The sequence below is a fragment of the Heterocephalus glaber genome, unplaced genomic scaffold (genome assembly GCF_053883595.1).
Source record: "Heterocephalus glaber isolate CG9 unplaced genomic scaffold, H.glaber_assembly_v1.0 deba00001497, whole genome shotgun sequence".
Taxonomy (NCBI): Eukaryota; Metazoa; Chordata; class Mammalia; order Rodentia; family Bathyergidae; genus Heterocephalus; species Heterocephalus glaber.
The window spans coordinates 42,469,686-42,488,370 of NW_028258320.1; the positions used below are offsets into that span (position 1 = coordinate 42,469,686).

An 18,685-nucleotide genomic window follows, 5' to 3' on the forward strand; every position below is an offset into this window, starting at 1 on the left:
AAGGCAGACTGATAAAAACATTATAGTCTGTCCTTATCCACTTTGTTCACCAGATCTGGTTCCATATGACTTCTAGCTCTTCCCCAAAGTGAGAATGACTGTGAAGGGTAAACATTTTGAATCACTGCAGGACATCAAGGTAGCCATGACAGTATAACTGAAGACACAGAAGAGGGCTTCCAAAACTGCTTCAGCAAGCAGTAGGAATGATAATATGTGTTCAAAGTGAGGGGGAGTATTTTGAGGGGGATTGATGCCAGTGTTTTTTACTGTAATAAAATTTTTTTTCTGGTACCAGGGATCAAACTTGGGACCTTGGTAATAAAATATTTAACAAAATTTAAGCATTCACCATAGGTTTTGATCATACCACGTTTCCTATGTATAACAGTAGGCTATATAATTTAGGTTTGTGTAAGCACTTTATGATGGTGACATTTGCACAATAACAAGTTCAGTGTATTTCTCAGAACAGGTCCATGTCATTACATGACACATGACTGACTTCCATTTCTGCCTTATCTTTGTGCTGATACTGTATCACAGTTGTTTATGTTATTTATATATATGTTTACTCCATATTGTTCTTATTTTTGATTAACCAATTATCCATGTTTAAAATAACTGCTTTATTAAGATAGATTTCGCATACCAAAATTTTCACCCTTTTAAAGTATACAGTCTAGAGGATCCATCACGGCCAAGTAAAGACAGAGATGCATGAGGGAAGCTTGGAGGATTTGCACTGGAAAGCATTGTGTGTACACACATTTATTTATTTATTTGTTTGGTTTTTTTGTGTGTATGTGAAAAGGAGAATAAGAATTAACCAGTGCTTTAAATGGTGTATTTCATGGCAAGTCAGGCTAATCTTCACCAAAAGTTGTATATAGAGGATTCAAGCACAAGCTTATTATCAGCTTATGAAGAGACTCTGACCTTCTCACATCTTTTCTTATTCTCCAATTATACTTTTCTCTTTCTGTGTCCCTTCTCCAACCCCTACATATATTTTCAGACTTCTTTACCACCAGCCCCTCTACTTGTTATAAAAATAGTATCAACAAAGTTCGACTTTTCTTTCATTTGCTATTATCTTTTTTCTCCTATTCTTTCTGATCTACTCCCTTCCCTTCTCTCATCCTTTATATCTCAGCCTACCTGTCAATAGTAATATATCCAGTCTTCATGGGTCAATGAAAAGTTGAAATTATTAAAACAAGTTTTAATTTACACGATTGATAATATGGTTGGGTTTCTAGATATTGATACAACTGGTAGTGGCTCTGTCCTTGGAATACAGTGACTGGGTTTGAACCTATTACACTGAATCAGTTGAAGAGGTATATAAATAACCAAAACATTACCAAAGCCAAAGTCACGTACACTAAAATAGATCTTCATAGTAGTGACAGAGTTTTTCTACTGTAGTTGATCCTCAAACCTCAGCATACAAAACAATAGAAATGTGAAAAAAAAAATCAACAAAATGTGTCTGAAAAATCTTACCTCCCCAAAAGCTGATTCCAAAGGCACTGAGGTTGAGAAAATAAAAAATCGTATGATTGAAATGTTTGATGAAACAAAAGAAAAAACAGATTCATAAGATGTTCAGTGAGCATAGAGATAATGTAAATAGATGAGGGACTTGGTTGATAAAATATAAGCTTAAAGAAGACATATACACAAAAAAGTTGAGTAAACTAACCAAGACAATACAAGGTATGAATGACCATGTTAGTAAAGAATTATATACCATGAAAATAAATCAAACAGAAATCTGGGATATAAAAAACTTGTTTTTTTAAAAAAATTATTGCAGTAAGGTAAATTTTTATTTTTATTTTTTTTGGTACCGGGGACCGAACTTGGGTCCTTGTGCTTGCACAGCAGGTGACGAAACCACTGAGCTAAATCCCTGGCCCTGCAGTAAGATAAATTGCAGGAACCTCCCTCAGAATACTCCCCCTTGCTTCAAACACACACTTAGAATATAAAAGATTCTTTTGAAAATGTACAATGTGAGGAGAGAGAGTTGGAAGGTCAAGTTGATGTACAGGGCTGGGGGTTTAGCTCAGTGGTTCACTGCCTGCCCTGCAAGCACAAGGACCCGAGTTTGATCCCTGGTACCAAAACCAAAAAGTTGATGTAGCAAATCAAATACTCAAAGATAACCTTAGATACAACAAGATACCATGAAAACTGGATCCAACAGCTGCTAGATGATTTAAAAATACTAACTTGAGAATTACAGGAGTTATGGAAAGATCAGAAGATAGCACAAAAAGTATAAAAATTTATTTAATGAAATCATAGAAAATTTTCCAAGTCAAAGGAAAGAATTCAACTTTCAGGTAAATGAAACATAGAAGCCCAAATAACCATGACCAGAAAAGAACTGCTGCACAAAATATCCTACCTAAAATTCCAAATGTCTAGCACAAGAACAGAATACTAAAAGTGGTTAGAGAAAAGCACCAAATAACTTAGTTATAAAGGCAAGCTTATCAGAATGATGTCTGATATTTCAATACAACCTTAAAGGGCAGGAGAGCTTGGAGTGAAATTTTTCAAGCCTTAAAATAAAACAGCTTTCAACCCAGATTAATATATCCTGCAAAATTATCCTAATTCATGAAGAAATAAAGACTTTCAATGTAAAAGAAGTCTTAAAGAAATATATGACAACAAAACCAGCACTATAAAGTATTCAAATAAATTCTAGACCAAAACAATGAGGCCAGCAATACTACAGAGCCCAAAGGAAGGAATACATCTAGCAGGGTGAGTAGTTAAGTAAAAGGGAAAAATAAAGGAATCAGCACTGGGAAAATAATCCAATGACAGGAATCAGTCAGTATGTTTCAGTGGTAACTCTCAATGTAAATGGTCTTATATCTCCCATCAAAAGACACAGACTGGCAGATTGGATCAAAAACCAATTCAATCTTATATTCTATACAAGAGACAAAGTTCATCCAAAAGGAAGCACATAGACTGAAAACGAAAGGGTTGGAAATGATACTCTGTGCAAACCGAAGCCTGAAAGGAAGCAAGAGTAGTTATATTTTTTGGACACTTCAAATTTCAAGCCAAAACTAAAGGTGGCCACTAAATACTGGTAAAAGGAAGAGATAACATTTGTAAATACATATGCACTGATTGCCAAGATACCCAGCTTTGTAAAACAAAAACTGGACCTAAAAGGACAGACAATATAAATATAGTGGCGGATTTCAGTACCTCACAACTGGACAGATCAACCAGACAAAAAAATCAACAAAAGAACTGTTCGAGGTAAACAACACCATTGAATAAATGGACTTCATAGATATCTATAGAGTATTTCATCTAACAACAGAATACATTGTTTTCTTAGCAGCAAATGGAACTTTTTCCAAAATAGACTATATCTTAGTCCATAAAGCATGCTTAAATGAAAACAAAAGAATTGAAATAATCCCTTCTGCCCCCCCAGGCTCGTGCCCTCCCCTTCCCCACCCCCCCACCCCCACCCTCCACGGGCTCATAGAGAGCGCCCAGGCCAGAGTTCGATGCAAGTCCCAGGAAAGTTTGGCGGCGCAGGTTTCTGTGTTCAGAGTAAAGATACTTCCACATGGACATCTGACCATGTGCCTTTCCTGAGCAGCGAGGCCCACCAGGCATCTCCGTTGTGGGCAGCAGGGCCAGGCGCTTGTCTGTGAATTCTCCACAGTTGGCAGGCTTTCTCAGCAGCAGGATCTGGGCCTCAACCCCACCAAGTCAAGCCTCCGTGGTGGCTCCCAGGATGCCCGCAGCAGTAGCAACAGCAGTACCACCACCACCACCACCACCAATGGCAGCAGTGGCCCAAAGGCAGGAGCAACAGACACAGCAGTGGTGGCCACTATGCCAGCCTTGGTGGCGGATGATGCACCACCCCCTGAGCGTCGGAAGAAGAGTGGCATCATAAGCGAACCCCTCAACAAGAGCCTGGGTTGCTCCCCTCTACTGTCCCACTACTCATCCTATGGTGGCAGTGGTGGTGGCAGCATGATGGGCGGGGAGTCTGCTGGGAAGGCCACTGCAGCTGCAGTTGCCCTATTGGTCAGTGGTTACGACCTCACGGTGGCCATGGCAGTGAACAAAAGCAACCCTACCTGAAAGCACAAAAGTGGTGCTGTGGCCAGCCTGCTGAGCAAGGCAGAGCGGGCCACGGAGCTGGCAGCCGAGGGACAGCTGACACTGCAGCAGTTCACGCAGTCCACAGAGATGCTGAAGCGCATGGTGCAGGAGCACCTCCTGCTGATGAGTGAGGCAGGTGCGGGCCTGTCTGACATGGAGGCCGTGGTGGGCACTGAAGCCCTCAATGGCCAGTAGTCCGATTTCCCCTACCTGGGCACTTTCCCCATCAACCCAGGCCTCTGCAGCATGACCCCGGCAGGAGTGTTCCTGGCTGAGAGTGCACTGCACATGGCTGGCCTGGCTGAATACCCCATGCAGGAAGAGCTGGCCTCTGCCATCAGCTCGGGCGAAAAGAAGCAGAAACGCTGTGGCATGTAGGCGCCCTGTTAGCGGTGCATCAACTGCGAGCAGTACAGTAGTTGTAGGAACCGAAAGACTGGCCGTCAGATTTGCAAATTCAGAAAATGTGAGGAACTCAAAAAGAAGCCTTCCACTGCTCTGGAGAAGGTGATGCTTCCGATGGGAGCCGCCTTCCGGTGGTTTCAGTGAGGGCGGTGGGAACCCAAAGCTGCCCTCTCCAAGCAATGTCACTGCTCCTGTGGTCTCTGGCAAGGGATTTGGGTGAAGACAAATGGATGCATCCGTCTTTAGAACCAAAAAATATTCTCACAGATTTCATTTCTCTGTGTGTGTGTATATATACATATATATATATATAAACTGCTTTTTAAAAAAAAAAATTTAACTGCTTTTTCGGAAGAACAACAACAAAAAAAGAGGTAAAGATGAATCTATAAAGTACCGAGTCTTCCTGGGCAAAGAATGGACAATCAGTCTCCTTCCTGTGTCGATGTCGTTGTTGTCTTTGCAGGAGATGCTGTTTTTGTGTAGAGAATGTAAATTTTCTGTAACCTTTTGAAATCTAGTTACTAATAAGCACTACTGTAATTTAGCACAGTTTAACTCCACTCTCATTTAAACTTCCTTTGATTCTTTCTGACCATGAAAATAGTGCATAGTTTGCCTGGAGAATCCACTCACATTTATAAAGAGAATGTTGATGGCACCGTGTAGAAGCCCCTCCATACCCATCCTCGTGTGCGGAGCTGCAGGCGGGAGCTCATAGGAGGGAGGGAGCACCCCCACCTCAGGCCCAGGCCAGCTGTGCTGCACCTACCCTGCCCTGATTGGAATCCCCCACTCCAACAGTGATGATTTTGGAAAAACGAAAGCTCTGTTCGTTTATCCACTGAGATTTGGTGAGCTGAGCCCGTGTCTCGATATTTCAGATCCTGGCTACTTCCCTTAGAGAAAATAAGTCCTTTTTTGGGGCCTTGCTAATGGCAGCAGAAGAAAGGGCTTTGTGTGATCCCCTGCCGGTGGGGGTGGGTGCCCAAGGGACCCCTGCCCATGACCAGTTTCCTGCTGATGAACATGCTGTTTGTATTGTTTTAGGAACCCAGGCTGTTCTTTGAATAAAACAAATGCATGTTTGTGTCACAAAGCAAAAAAAAAAAAAAAAAAAAAAAGAATCCCTTCCATACTCTTAGACCATAGTGGAATGAAGCTAGAAATCGACAGCAAAGTATGCAAACACATGGAGATTGAAAACATTACTGAATAGCCAGTGGATTATAGGGGAAATCAGTCAAGAAATCGAAAAGTTTTTAGAATCAAATGACAGTGGAAGCACAACATATCAAAATGTATAGAACACAATGAAAACAGTTCTAAGAGGGAAGTTTTTATCTGTGAATGCACATATTAACAGAATAGAGCAATCTCAAATAATATATATCAAGGTCATAGAAAAACAAGAACAGTTCAAATCTGAAAGTAGTAGAAAGATAGTATAATGGTTAGAGTTAAAATTAATGAAATTGAGATTAAAAAATAATACAAAGGATCAGTGAATCCAAGAGTTGCTTCTTTAAAAGGGCAAGTAAGATTAATAATCTCTTTGCCAAACTTACTGAAAGTAGGGAAAGAAAAAACCTCTATCGCTGAAAGTAGAAATGAAAAAGCCGAAATCACAACTGCTAAAATCCAGAGGATTATAAGAAAGTACTTTGAACACATAATTTCAATAAATTGAAGAACCTAAAAGGAAAGGAGGAATTCTTAGACACAGAGAAATCACCAAAAATGAACAAAGAACATATAAAAACTCTGAATAGACCAATAACAGACAATAAAATTGAGGCAGTAATAAAAACTATCCCAACCAAGAAAAGCCCATCTAGAACCCTGTGTATTTACTGAAGAATTCTACCACAACTTTGGAGAGAATCTTGTGCCAGTACTCCTCAAACTCTTCTGTGTAACTGAAAGGGAAGGAGGACTGTCATACTCATGAGTGGAAGCCAGAATTACCCTGATAACAAAACTGGACAAGGATTTGTCAAAAAGAGAAAACCACAGGCCAATCTCCTTAATGAAGATAGATGCAAAATCCTCAACATGTTACAGTGGTACCTCAGTTCACAAACTGTATTTGTTTTATGGTTTTTGTGGAATATGGCTGCGTTTGTGTTTGTGTGGGGAAGATGGCCATGATTGTGTTTGTTACTTTATGTGGAATTTGTAAAAGGAAGAAAAATTTTGTTGAATGCTTTTGTTTGAGAACAGAATTGTTTTCAAACAGAAGCATTTGTGAACTGAGGTGTTACTGTACATATAAACAGAATACAACCAGTCATTAAAAAGATCATACATCATGACCAATTTGGCTTCATTCTAGAGGTATAAGGGTGGTCTAACATATGTAAATCAATGAACGTAATCACAAACAAAAGGGACGATAAAAATCACGAGTGTCTCAGTAGATTCAGAAGAAGCCTTTGACAAAATCCAGCATCCATTAATGATAAAAAGAAAACCTTAAGGTAAATTGGTATAGAGGGACCAGTTACCTTCAACTGAAAAATCATTTATGACAAGCCCATTGCCCACATCATACTAGATATGATGGAAAACCTGAAACTATTTCCTCTAAAATCAAGGACAAGACAAAGGTGTCTATTCTGATATCTGTTGTTCAGTGTAGTACTCAAAATTTTAGAGCAATGAGCAAGAGATTGCTATATATATATACATATATATATGAGAGAGAGAAAGAGAGGAAATATATATATATAGAGAGAGAGAGATTATATAGAGTTATATAGAGAGAGGGCTGAGGAAGAGAGCCAAAAAATGTATACATCAGGAAAAGAAAAACTTGTGTAAATATTTTAATATTAAATTTATTGAGATATCATGAGATTAATACAAGTTACCTTTGGCCTCTACAATTACGAGAGGTGCTCATAGTGGTGGCCATTAGCTTCCAGACATTTATTAGTGTGGTGAACTGCTGAAGTGTATATACATTTTTTTGGGTGGACTCTGTATATGTGAAAGGAAAAAGTCAGATTATCCTTATTTAAAGATGACATCCTTTACACAGAACATCCAAAAAACTCCACCAAAAGACTTTTAGAAATAATAAACAAATTCAGCAAAATAGCAGGATACAAAATAGGCACACAAAAAGCATGGAGCCCACTGAGAAAGAAATCCTAACCCTAACTCTCATTCACAATAGCATCACAAGTTAAATACCTAGGAATTAATCTAACCAAGTGTCTTTGTTTCTTGATGTTGGGACACAATACTGCTGACACCCACAACTCTAAGGAAGAAAAGTTTATTTTGGCACACAGTTTGTAAAAGTTTTGGTCCATAGTCGGCTGGTTCCACGGCAGGGTGGCATGTGGAAAGGCATGACAGAGGAGGCTTGCTCATGGCATGGGAGTCAAGGAGATCAAGGAGGTCAATGAGAAGTCAAGGAGAAAAGAGTAGACAGACTTTGCTGGCTTGTATCTTAGTAACCCACCTCTGACCAGGCTTCACTTCCCAGTATCACATTTAGCTGTAAACTCATCAGTGGACTAATCCACTGATAAGTATCTAACCTCCACAATCTAATCACCTACCAGAAGCCCCACCTATGAGCACATGAGGCTTTAGGGGAACGTCTAGATAAAAACCATAATACGAAGGAAGTGAAAAAGTTGTAAAATGAAACCTATATTGCTCTGAAGAAAGAGATGAAGAAGACACTGATGCTTACCAATGTTTATAGCAGCACAACTCACAATACTGTATCTAAATCATGGAAGCAGCCTGTATGCCCATCAACAGATGAGTGGACAAAGAAAATGTGGTATATATACACCATGGAGTACTTCTTAGCCATGAAGGAAGATAAATTTCAGTGCCTTGTATGAAAATGTATGGCTCTTGAGACCATAATACTAAGTGAAACAAGTCAAATTGAGGTAAATGTTACATGATTTCTCTAATATGAGAGATCCAAAATGTAAGACTGAGGGCCTTACCAAATGCTCCGAGGAGCTGACTGCAGCGAAGAACACCCGGGAAGGAACACACCGGACAAGTTGGAAAGTAAAACAGACCTTAGTCTGGCCAGATGGCACTCCCAAAGCAAGGTAGCTTAGAGAGGCGACTAGCCCAGAGTCCGAGGTTCTTTTTATAGGGGGTTGCAGGGGAAGTTAACAGGTGAAATTTACAGAAGAGGAACAAAGGTTTGTGGTCAGCTGACACATACTGATGGTCAGCAGATGTTTGTAGATTGTTTTATAGATAGCGGTATCTGGAACATCAGTTTCGAACAAAGAGTTGAGTAATTTACTTTGAGACCTTATGGCTGATACAGATCTTATCTAGTGTCCCAGAACTAACAAGCATCTTTATCTATTTACTCACATTCAATCACAGTTGGGTCTAGGGGGGTTTTATGATTACAGAGTTATGCAGTCCCACAAAAATACAAATACTTTAAAGAGAAGAATAAAAGAACCATGTTAAGCATCAAGGGTGTTAACCCTGTAGAAATGGGAGGGGATCTGGTAAAGGAGGGAGAAGGGAGGGTAGGGAGAGTAAAATTGATCAAATGTGGTATGTATATGTATCAGTTCTCCAAGCTGAATATAATAACTCACAAACATATACTAATAAAACATTTTAAAGTATACATTCTAGTAATTTAATCATATTCACAAGAATGTATAACCATTACTGCTATCTAATTCCAGAATCTAATTTGTAAAGTTCTTACCTATGGCTGTGTTTTTCAGAGTTTTACTTATTTTATTTTCCAGCAGATTGTGTTTTAATATTTAGAGCTTTAATCCTTTTTTATTTTAGTTCAGTACATGGTGAGAGATGTGAGTCTAGATTCAATCTTCCACATGTATATAGCCAGTTTTTCCAGCATCATTTTTCAATGAAGTTATCTTTCCTTCAGCATATGTTTTTGGCTTCTTTATCAAAGATCAGGTGTGTCATGGAAAATTTCTTTTCTGATTGTGGCTTTTTGGTGTTTTGTATGCTTTGCTTATCTGTACATTAAATTACTTTCCCATACTTGTAAAGTTTTCTGCTATTATCTTGGTAAACAGGTTTTTAATGCCATTCTGCTATCTTCTGATTTTTCACTAATTACAGTTAATCTTAGATTAGTCTTCTTTATGTCATCTAACATCTGTTGGATCCATTTTCCATTATCCCTTGTTGTTTTTAATGTATCTCTCAGTATGTAGTCATGTGCATCACCCTTGTCTTCTAGTTCTGACACTGTGACTTCAAATTGGATAATTCTGCTGCCCATACTTTCAATAGAATTTTTTATCTTCTGGATCAGATGTCACTCCAGCCACTCCCGGTTTCCATGTCCCTCTGTGCATCCCAAGTCACAGATTTCTCCATCTAGGTTTACAGCCTGTGGGTTGGGAAGTGCCCTCCCACTACATGTTCCTGTGTCCATACAGTTTAGGTTGAGGCAACTATCCCAGCAGAGGTGTGTCTTTGATCACACTGGTAGATAGGGAAAGCAAACAGACCTTTGAGCTCTGTGTTGGATGTAGGCAGCAGTGGCAGTGAGGGGTTTGAGGGTGAGTGGGTGGTGAGTGATCAAGCAGTCCACTCACTTTAGGGCTAGCTCTTTCAGACCCAGCTCCCTCAAAAAGCCATTCACAAACAGCCTGATTTCTCAATCTGGAGCAAGAGACCCCTGTGTCCTTTCTGGGCTGAGCTTAAAGTTCTTAGGGGGTCTATGTCTAGCTCACACTCTCTCTGGAACTGTATCTTGTAGCTGTCTCTTACCTAGTTATTGTGGCAGGATGACCCCAGATACCCTGAAGTGCAGTTGTTGTCTTTTGTTCTGTAGCTCAGTTGTAAATGAGTCTTTTCTCAAAATGGCTTCTGATTAATCACTATCAAATATGATAGGGGCTGCACTGGCTTTCTTCTCCAACTCTAGCCTGTCACATGGAAGGAGTTGCTTTTAGACTAAAATCCCACGCTGTTTTGCAGTTTACAATAACCGTGGACTTTTCCAGGGAGCTGCTTTCTCTTGGCTTACCTTGTGGTAGCTGAGACAGACCCCTCCTCCCTGGGAGGTGGGACTAGTGTTGCAGCCTGCTTTTTTCTTTCCTTTGCTTTTTCCTGTTTCTTCAGCTTCTGTGTAATTTGTAGTTTTCCTGTCAGCCCCATTCCAATTCCTGGAGCTCTACTTTTTTTTCTCCACCAAGTTGTTTTTCAAGTGTTTTGATTTCAGGTCCTAGTAAGACTGTATTTTGCTCCCTATCTTTACTCTGCCTTTTAAAAATCTCTCTCAGTATTTCTTTTTTTTTGGTACTGGGGATCGAACTGTGGACCTTGTGCTTGCAAGGCAGGCGCTGGAACCACTGAGCCAAATCCCTGGCCCTCTCAGTATTTCTTTTATGGCAAGTTGGCTAGCTTGAAATTCTCATTTTTTTAAAAATCAGAGAATGTGTTAATTTCTCCTTTGTATTTTAAGCATAGTTTTGCTTTATACATAATTCTTAGTCTTTTTTTTAATAGCACTTTGAGTATTTCACCTCACTATTAAGTTTTGAGATGTGGATTATTTTTACTGGGAAAGAATGGTAATTGTAATAATTAGAACAAATAGAACTATTTTTGATAACTTCTGTTTTAGTCTTTTATTAAAAGACAGGACTGTCTATACCTGCTGAGATGAAAGTGACCTATAAGCACAAAATGAAGGTAAAGTCAACTTATTGTTTTATAAGTAGGTGATTATTCAAGTATGTTGAAATTTATTGAATAGAGATATAAAATAATTTCTCTTTTTAAAGCTGTAATCACTCACGTTATGGTATAAAAACCATTTTTAGTCTGTGCTGTGATTAAATACTTCTTTGAATATATATGAGAATGAAAAAACCCTCAGATTCTTCTGAAATCTTATATCCTTTATAATGTCAGGTGATAGTATGTACTTTTTAGTATATTTTTATCTGAGGCAAGCAGAGGCTCGTTTCCATCACAGATTACTTGGTAATTTTTACTATCTGTAGTAACATTGCAAATTAGGTCTCTTGTTGTCTAGTGACATGTTTTTGTTTTATTTTGTTTTTTAAAAACTCGATCTTGTAGGCTTAACCTCCCAGAAGTTTCACTGTCTCTCAACAGTGCCAGATGCTGGTAACCAGGTCCTTAGCACGTGGCTTTTGGGGGACATTTAGGATCTAAACCATAGCAAAGGCTTATATTAAAATTTTTTTAATTTAAAGTTTTATTTTAAGTTTCAGTATCCTTAAATTCAAACCTTAAATACTGATTTTATCCACAAATGTTCTGTTTACAAACAGAAACTGATAGGAGTAAGTCATAAAAGAATGGGAGATAGGTGACATAGGATTGTTTGATATGGAAGAAGAAGGGGAAAAGATGGGGGAGAAGAGCAAAGGAGGAAAGGAGGGTTGTCTTCTAATCAAGGTGAAGTTATTAGTTACCTTAGAAAAGCATACTGTCTGTGGTTTGATTCTTTGAGAAATCCTTTCAAATAATAATTTTTCCTCTCAAGTTTTGAGTTTGGTAGAGAAAAATGATTTTGTGCTTTGCTAGTACAAAAACCAAACCTTGTGTCATACATTCTATATGTTTCACAAGCATAGAGATCATAAGAGTTGCTTAGTATCACCCCCCGAGGTTACCATTGCTTCTTATACTTCATAATTAGTTTCTCTCTAATACAGTCATACCTTGGTTCACAAATGCTTCTTCTGTTCGTGAGCAGTTCAGTTTGCAAACAGAAAAGTTTGGCCAAATTTTGCTTCCATTCACGAACTCCGAAACAGGTGAAGAACATGACCACAACCATCTTCCCCTCACAAACACAAACACAGTCCTCCTCTGACACATGGTCGTGGCTTCCTCTGGTTGAGATTGTAATCGTAGACAGACCTATACATATTTGCTGCGAAACTTTTTTATGTACTTTTTAGCACATGCAGTACTGTACAGTATTATTCCATCCAGCATGGCTCTAAAAGTGCATAGCAAATATGATGGTAAAAAGAAAGTGCAGAGCAGTAATGAAGGTAACAAGAACGTGCAGATTGGTAATGAAGGTAACCAGAATGTGCAGAGCAAGAAAGCTAAGAAGAAGGTTTTGAAGAAAATAACCATTGGATTGAAGAAGGAAATTGTAGAAAATCATGAGTGTGGTATTTGTGTGACTGATTTGGGCTTGGAATACAAGATGGTGAAGTTGACAATCTCAACTATTAAGAGTGAAGATGCCATCAAAGCTGATGTAGCAAAAGGAGTAACAGTGTTAAACAAAGGACACAAGTGCTGGAAGAGACAGAAAAACTTGTTAGTATGGTTGGATGAGAAGGTTGGCAGGTGATAGCAGTGAAGCTATAGTCTGTGAAAAAGCCAGAAAATTGCATAGTGATTACCGCAAGAAAATCCCTCTCCAAATGCAACAAATGATGAATTTAAAGCCAGAGGATGGTTTGATAAATTCCACAAGAGAAGTGCCATCCACAGTGTGATAAGACATGATGAAGCTTCCTTCCAGTTCTGACAGGGCTGCTGTGGAAGCCTACAAGAAAGAATTCGTGGAATTCATGAAGGTGGAAGGACACATCGCTCAACAAGTGTTGAGCTGCAATGAAACAGGGTTATTTTGGAAGAAGATGCTAAACAGAACCTATATCATGGAGGAGGAAAAGCCACTGCCCCAGGGCACAAGCCTATGAAGGACAGATTGACCCTTTTGCTGTGTGCAGACACAAGCACCAATCAAAAGATCAAGCCACTACTGGTGTACATTCCAAGAAGACCCCTTGTGCATTCAAGGAACAGAATGTGAACAAGGCCAGACTGCCTGTCATATATAGGCCAGTGTGAAAGCTTAGGTGACAGGGAAGTTGTTCATGGAATGAGGTGTCCGCACCCATTGTTAAGAAATATCTTTCTAATAGCCAGCTGTCTGAAAGGTTCCTTCTTCTGATGGACAATCCCCAGCACACCCTCCAGCCATGGTGGATGATATGGATGCTGAATATGACTTCATAAAGGTCAAGTTCTTTTCCACAAACATGATACTTCCTTCTACAGCCCATGGACCAGCAAGTGATCTGCAACTTTAAGAAGCTATACACAAAGGTGCTCTTCGCCAGGTGTTTTAATGTCACTGAAGAGATGTCCTTGACTCTTATAAGAGTTCTGGAAGAAACATTTCAGTGTCCTCCACTGCATCAACCTCATTGACAAAGCATGGGAAGATGTCATGTACTGGACCTTAAATTCAGCCTGGAGGAAACTGTGGCCAAAATCTTTCACTGAACATGACTTTGAAGGGTCTGATATATAAGTAGTAGAGGAGATTTTGTCCATGGGCAAGAATATGGGTCTGGGTGCCTATGGTGCAGGCATAGAGGAGCTTGTTGAGGACCATAAGGAGAAGCTGATGACTGAAGAACCCGCTGAAATGCCAGAGTGAGTAGCAGAAGGTGGTTGTTGAAGAGCATTCCACTGAGGAGGTTAGCAGTGATAGGATAAAATCCATTATGGAAAAATGGAATGAGTTCCAGGATTTCTTTGAGAAGCACCACTCCAATATACTGTAATGAACAGAGTGTTGAATTTGATGGATGATAACGTGGTCTCTCATTTCCAGAAGGTTATGCAACACAGGAAAAAAACAAGTGACGTTAGACAGATTTTTCATCAGAATTGACCCTGCATCTAAGAGACAAAGAGAGGAAATCCCTGAAGGAGATCTCCCTAATGTCCTTATGGAGGGGGACTCTCCCTCCAAACAATAACCTCGTCCCTACCCATCTACCTGTCATCCATGCCAGAAATTGCCTCAAGCAAGGTTAGTGTTCCCTCTGTTCATACTGTAGTTTGTTTCATATTTTTGTGGTTAAAAAATACATATGGTGGGCCAGGGATTTAGTTCAGTGGTTCCGCCGCCTGCCTTGCAAGCGCAAGGTCCCGAGTTCAATTCCCAGTACCAAAAAATAAATAAATAAAATACATATTGTTCAGAATGGATTAACTTTATTTACATTGAACCTTGTGGGCAAATTTGATTCGATTCACAACCAATTTGGTTCGTGACCAGAATCCCAGCAATTAATTAAGTTCATGAATGGAGGTACCATGTATAAACTGTAATGCCACACTTAGTTTTTAATAAAATCATTTTTATATGTCTTTATCCTAGCAGCACTAAACTTTCAGGGAAAGAATATATCTTTATACCTGTGCAACAACTGGTAAACAGATACACAGAAACTGTATGAGGGTTTAGTGTCACATTCATAGGAAGTGATATGTTAAGTATTAAGTTGCAGTTCAGTGTTCATGATTAAAATGAAAGAATTGGGCCGGGGATTTAGCTCAGTGGTTTCGCCACCTGCTGCACAAGTGCAAGGACCCGAGTTCAATCTCCAGTACCAAAAACAAAGAAACAAACAAACAAAATGAAAGAATTAAAGGGGCCAGAGATGTAGCCCAGCAGTGCCATGCCTGCCTGGTAAGCTTAAGGTCCTGAGTTTGATTCTTGGTACCAAAAGAAAAAATTAAAGAAATAAAAGTATTGATTAAAGCAATCAGATGGTAGGCCAAGAGAATGATAGAAAACTTTAGATTGTATTGATATGTATGTTTGGTTTTTTTTTGTACCCGGGATCGAACTCGGGACCTTGCACTTGCAAAGCAGCCGCCGGAACCACTGAGCTAAATTCCCAGCCCTTTTAGATTGTATTCAGTTGGTTTTATGATTGTTCAGAAATAGTCCAAGATTTATTTTTTTCTGAAATACTCAAAATAAATGACCTAAATATTGATTGTTCTTAGAATTTATTTTTGTAATTAACTGCATTAATGTTTTTTGGAGGTATACTGGGGAATGAATCTAGGGCTTTCTACATTATAGGCAAGTGGTCTACCACTGAACTACAGCCTCAGCCCATTTTAAATTTTATTGAGACCAAGCCTTGCTAAGTTGCCTAGCCTGGGCTCAAACTGGCAATTCTTCTGCCTCAGCCTCCCGAGTAGCTGGGATTACAGGTGTGCACCACTGCACCTGGTGTCATGGTTTGTATCTAGATGTCCTCCTAAAGCCTCATATGGTCATAGGTAGGGCTTTGGAGGTGACTGGATCTAGAATGTGTGATGCTGGGATTGATTCATGATGTGATGCTAGGATTAAGGATGCCCCACCCTGGGTGTGAATGCTACCTAGCTTGGATAGAATATAAGGGACAGGAAAGGGGCTGCTGTTGTTGCTTGCTGCTCTTGCTGCCTCCTGCCGTCTGTTGCTTTTCCTTTGTGATGCCCTTCTGCCTTGCTATAGTGCCTTAGAGCCATCAGATTTTGGACTGAAACCTCTACAAACTGTGAGCCAAAATTTACCTTTCCTCCTTTAACTTTAGGTGTTAAGTATTTTGTCTCAGCAATGAGAAGAGGAACTAAGACACCTGGCTAATTTGTAATTTTTAATAACTTAATTTTAGTTCTTTGTGTGTTTCTATATCTTTAAAAATATTGGTTTGTACTAATTCAGGCAGGACTTTAAACCTTTTTTTACTGTGTCAGTGAGGTTTTACTATTGTGTGGATTTAATAAACTTTCATTGGCATGATAACTTCTAGTTATATGACCAAAATCTAGTGCTAAAGCTAATACTTCTGGATTACTATAACTCCTCCCCTTCCATTGTTTGTTTCCAGTTCCACCACTTCCTAGAAGTATGGTATTGGACAAATTACTTTTCTTTGTTCAGTTTCTATATTGCAAAATATGGTCAACAATTTGTGAGGCTATGTTAGGTATTAGAGTCAATGTAAGTAAAGTGCTTAGAATAGTACTTGGTATAGAGTAGCACTTAGTAAATTTTAAAAGAATTATTATAAAAGGGTTAATATGTATGATTGCAAGGACTAGATCTGTTGAGTATAAGTCCATGTTAGGCAGATCTCCATGTCCAAAAATTTTAGGTAGAATTTCCTGTTCTATTTAGTCAACTGTAAGTGTTTCATGAAAAAAAAATAGCTATACCATCAAAAGGGGAGTTAGAAAACGCTATAAACAATATCTACAATACCGCTTATCATGTTCAGAGTTTTGAGAAATGCTGAGAACTTGTGTGAATTTTTTTAGCTGGCCATGTCCTAAATTTTGTGAGTATAGGGACCATTTTCAGAGTACTGAATAAGTAGATTTATGAATGTGTTGGATGAATACTGTCTTAGTCACTTTCTCATCACTGGGACAAAATAGCCAACACGCACAACTTAAAGGATCAAAGCTTTATTTTGGCTCCGTGATTTTATTCCTGGTCAGCTGGATCCAAGGCAGGAACAGGATGGCAGTGGGGCATAGCAGAGGAAAAGATGCTCAACCTATAGTAGCCAGGAAGCAGAACAAAAAGGAAGGAGCCAGGAACAAGAATACACTCTTCTAGGGGTCGGGGATTTAGCTCAGTGGTTTCGCCACCTGCTGCGCAAGCGCAAGGACCCAAGTTTGACCCCCGGTACCAAAAAAGAAACCAAAAACAAAACAAAACAAAAAAGAATACACTCTTCCAGGTCTCATCCCCATGGTTCAATTGGCTTCTAAAAGGCCCCCCTCTGAACACAAGAGGCTTGGAAGTGGAGGTGGGATGGGATTCCAGATATAAACCATAGGATATAGAAAATGTAGTTTTTTCTGTCTTAGTAGTTTTAAAGGTGTACGAAGACTTTCCAGAATGGCTTTGGATAAGGATTTTAAGAAAACCATTTTAGTTCCTCAGCTTTTTCCTAAAAATGACTTGTCTGGGAGCCCCGGATGTTTTCACAATAGTTCTCTTACTATATTTATGCTCAGCCCAAATGCCTTTTTCAAAAGAACTAGAAGTACCTTGGTGTCTGTTATGGCCCTATCCCATACCATGTGACCAGGATCAAAGTTAATCAGACATTGAATGTAAAGATGGGAGTTCGAAAGCCAGATTCCTTGCCTCAATCAGGAGAACACTGAGGTATAGCTAGTATTGTACTCTAAAGTTGTATTGTGGAATCAAGCTGAAGTCTAGTTTCTTGGAGAGTTTTTGCTTAAAATGGCACCCTTGATTGGCTTCCTCTTGTTCCCTCTCTTCACTTCTTGAGTATTTCTTTAGTATTTAGGTGATCTCAGGTTCTGTTCCTAGGAAAGCTGTGTAAGATACCATGTTAGTTATGTACTGCTGCACAACACAATGCCTTAAAAATAACAAACATTTATTACCTCATAGTGTCAGCTGACTGGGAGTACCTTAGCTGGTGGTTTTCGGTAAAGACTCTCATGATGTTGTTAGTCAAGATCTCAAGGAGGGCTGTACTCATCTGAAAGCATGAAAAGGGCTGGAGAATTTTCTTGCATCATGGCTATTGGCAGAAGACCTCAGTTCCTTATACATGGGCTCTTTATTTTTCTGCTTTTTAATTCTATTATTGGTACATTTTAGGTATACAGTACATTTACATTTATCATTAGGTGCTTGTACCTGTACATGATGTACCTTAGTTCTTATTTTTCCCCCATTACCTGTGCACCTTTCACCCCCTCCACCCTTCCCTATTTACATAGATTTTGTTTCCATTTTTTTTTCTTTTCTCATAATTTTTCCTTTCCCTTCTTCCCTTTCCTTTTCCCCTCCCACTACCCCTACACCTTTGGACCTTTTCCTATTTCAAATTATCAGTTATTCATTTTAATCATTTTAATCCTTATTTACACTTTCAGTTTCTCACACTAGAGAAACTATTCGGTATTTACACATGTGTGCCCTATTTGTTTCACTTAAGAGTATGGCCTCAGTATGCATCCATTTAGCAATAAATGTCTCTAGTTTCTCATTCTTTATGGCTGAGTAGTACTCCATTTTATTAAAAACCCACATCTTCTTTATCCAGTTTCCAGTTGATGAGCACTTGGGCTGTTTCCAAGCTTTAGCTATTACAAACTGTGCCACTATAAACATGGGTGCACATATATCGCTGTGGTATGATTCTTTTAATTCTTTGGGGAAGATACCCAGCAGGGGAATAGCTGGGTCAAATGGGACCTCTAGTCCTAGTTTTTTGAGGTATCTCCATACTGATTTCCACAGTGGTTGCACCAGTCTGCACTCCCACCAACAATG

General features: G+C 39.2%; 1 protein-coding gene and 1 pseudogene across 8 annotated transcripts in view; both read left to right on the forward strand.

Moving 5' to 3' along the window:
* Exoc6 (exocyst complex component 6) overlaps positions 1 to 18,685 on the forward strand; it is a 261,380-nt gene that overhangs the window by 85,240 nt on the left and 157,455 nt on the right. The window lies entirely within an intron of this gene.
* On the forward strand, positions 95 to 5,699 carry LOC106008864 (CXXC-type zinc finger protein 5 pseudogene; annotated as a pseudogene).